We start from the raw sequence: 3,528 nt of genomic DNA, 5'->3' as shown, positions 1-3,528 counted from the left end.
TTCCCCTTTATAGTTCCTGTATTCCACAGTCCTTCTTGAAGGTCCTTCTTCCCCTTCCCACCAGTGACAACTTTCTCGCTTACTGGATTCCACAGGCACTCCAGCATAATCACACAAGTCTGAAGACTTGACACTATGATCCACATATGAGAACATGTAGCATTTGCCTCTGCCAGTATAACATTTGGCATCTCCACCCATTCACCTGCAGATTCCATGCTTCTTTATAGTTAAATAAAATTCATTTCCTTCTGAGTAGGCACCATGTTTTTGTTTCCCATTCCTGCAGTGATGGGTATCTAGGCTGATTCCATGTCATAGCTGTCGTGAATGGAACAGAGTAAAATGGACAGATGTGTCTCATTATCATCTGTGGGCACCATTCCTCAGCTTTGAATTTAGACTTGCATCTGAGACTCTCCAGAGGCTCCTAGGCCTTTGGCTGCAATATTGATTCCTCTTGATCTGGAGCTTGTAGCTTCTTGGGCCCATCAGCCACTGGTTTTCCCTGTTTTCCAAGCTACAGACAGCCACTGTGGGATGAGTCTGCCTCTGATGGTGAAAACTAACCTAATGAATCCTTTCTTGTAATGCAACTCTGCTTCTTTGGAGAACCAAGCAACACACATTTCATCCTAATAGTTTGTTATGAGTGCTATTTGTTCTAACCTCAACTAGTTCAAGTTATATATCATGATAGTCATGAGAGATGTAATATTCCCATTTTGTGCAAGAATATGTTTCTTCAGAAGTCACAGCTGAAAATACATCAAATATTTTGCTACAGTGGGTGGGAGTAGGGGCCATATGGGTGGGGGGAGGGAACCTTATTGATGACATGGTTATGCAAACCACACAAAGGAATAAACATTTCAAGCAGTCCAAGGCATTATAATAAAGAAAGACTGGCCTGTGGGGAGTTGGACTTAACTATGAGTAAAACTGAGGGAAAGATAGTATCTGCCAAATTGTTTTCTTGAGTCAGAGTCCCTGAGTTAAGGGTTTTTGAAACTTTCCTTCAAATGTCAGAAGTCTACTATTCTAAACACAAAACAAAGCAAAATACAGCTGAGGGTACAAAGAGGAAGATGTTAGAAACCATGCCGACAATAGACAACAGCTCCTTAGACTTCCAAGGAAGTTTCCATTGAGAAACTTCCATTCAGGGGTGCTCTGTGGGCAGACTCTCAAATCCTGCCAGCCTGGGGATGTTTTCAGAGATGGTGCCAGTGAGGAAGTGTCAGGACATGATGTGTCACTGGAAAAGGGCCTGGAGCTGATGTTGCAAGGTCATCGAAGCCATGATCTGATGATTTAATCCAGGATGAAATGGCCATCAGGTGGTCTTGCATGTTTTCATGGGATCTCTTTCACAATACCTGATTTTATCTTAGCATGAATCATCAGAGTGACCGACTCCACCTTAGTTCTATGTTTGCTTTAGATTGTGGACCCAGTGGGTGAGGGCAGCCTCCCCATTGTCCTCTTATGCTGATAGTTGGTGGTTGGCCAGTGACCTGCCTGATAGGGCTTCTCTGTATTTCCCATATACCCTGGACCACTTCTGGTGCTTTTCCTCCAGTAAGATAGTCTCGGAACACAGATGGGATGGGAAGGGAAGCTTAACTTTTCATATTTCTGTTTCTAGAAAGTAGTATGTGGACAGCCAGCCTGATCTCTTGGAGGACTCTGGAGGGAATGGTGTGGACCTTGCAGAGGACACTTTGGCTTTCAAGAATATGCTCTTGAGACTGGTGCTCATTGTCTTTAATTTTGCTTCCAAATCTATCCGCACCCTTCTCCATATGCTCTAGGTCTGGGAAGATGACTTTTAGGATAGCACCAAGGGTTCTCTGGGTCTCAGGATGCCATTTGGGTTTGTCCTTTGTACAACCTCAGAAAATGAGGAAGTGAGGGCTGATCACATTTTTCTGATATCCTCAGGATTATAGGAGCTAGCCGCTTCTCTCTTCCTGCTTTTCTGCTGCTAGCAATAGACCCTTTGACCTTGGCCTTTTTGTGTATATATTCTGGTGAACTTTAGGCCCAAGAGTAGCAATGACATTGTGCACAGCTGTGCTAGCCCTCGGTTACTGTAATATCCATTATGTCTACGCCTAACTACAGCTTTGTCAAAGGTTTCTTTGTGTCATTATCCTGAAATTATCTTAAATTCAGTATGCCTGCTCTTCCCCATGCGGACTCTGGCTCATAAATTCCTAAATTTATAAAATTTAAAAATCATGTGTCACATGGGGTGTTCAGGACTTAGCCCAATTATGATGACACCTATATGGTCAATAAGTGGTAGCTCAAGATGTGTCTTAAAGTGGTACTGTTCCAAGCTTCAGTTCAACAGAGTCCTTATGATATGTACTAAGCCTCTACTATTTACAAGGCCCAGAACCAGCCATTTCCAGGTAATAGAGATGCTTTCATGAGCTGAACAGAGTTCATGGCACTCACAGCCACAGCTTAATTTCTCTTACTTTCCCTCATCACACTCAAACATCACTTGATAAATATTTATTAGGGATTATCAAATTTTGAGTGGCATGCTACTAATACCTGGGGATGAAACAGTGAATAAAATAGAAATGTCCCTGCTTTTGAAGCACAAGAAGGCTACCAGGAAGGGGAGAGGTGTCGGTTATAGTCTCTCACACTCATAGAATATGCTCTTCACACTGATGGGAGGACTTCAGATGAACACCTGTTTCTGTAGGACATAATCCTTGTCCTGGACTAGAGTCAGAACCTACCCTTCTGAGAAGGCAATGCTAGATGGAATGGAAGGAGGGAAATGAGCCACGCGAAAACTCCTGTACCAAGTCCATGTGCCAAGGACCTTTGGAGGGAAAAGGCAGCAGTGGCTAGAGTAGAGAGACAGCACATGACGTCATTCCGCAACAACACTGAGGAGGCTGGTGGAGTCAAATGACGCAGGTTCCGTAACCAGGGATGGCATTTGGATCTGAATTTGAAATCAAACCTTATCTTGATGGTGTACATTTGTAATCCCAGAATTTGGGAGGTTGAGGCATGAGGAATGGAAATCGGGTCCAGACTGATTGCCACAGTGAACTCTATCTCAGCAAACAAACATACAAACAACTTAAGAAACCTATCAGGTATTTAAACAAGGAAGGGTGCTTCACGATGGTTTCAAGGTTTGAAGGCATCACTAGAGGGCAACAGAGAGAATGGACTGGAGGGTAGGGGTGCGTGTGTAAAGATTACGGCCTTGGCCATAATCTGGGTGAACGGTGGCAGCCTGGGCTGAACTGGTACCAGAGAACACGTGGATACCTGGATAATATAAAGGACATTAAGAAAACAGGATGAAAAAGAAAGGTGGAAGTAGATTGGATGTGGAGGATGAAGGATTGAGGTGTCTAACGAAGTCCTACATACTTGGCTGTGGACAAGAGCATCAGGCTAAAGAGTGGAAGTGTTGGGTGATAATCTGGTTTGGGACGCAATGAGTGGAGAAGATCAAATACACTTCTTAGTTTGATGTGCTCTTTG

The sequence above is a fragment of the Myodes glareolus genome, chromosome 14 (assembly GCF_982192425.1).
Source record: "Myodes glareolus chromosome 14, mMyoGla1.1, whole genome shotgun sequence".
Classification (NCBI taxonomy): Eukaryota; Metazoa; Chordata; class Mammalia; order Rodentia; family Cricetidae; genus Myodes; species Myodes glareolus.
Note: the sequence above shows the minus strand (reverse complement) of the source record.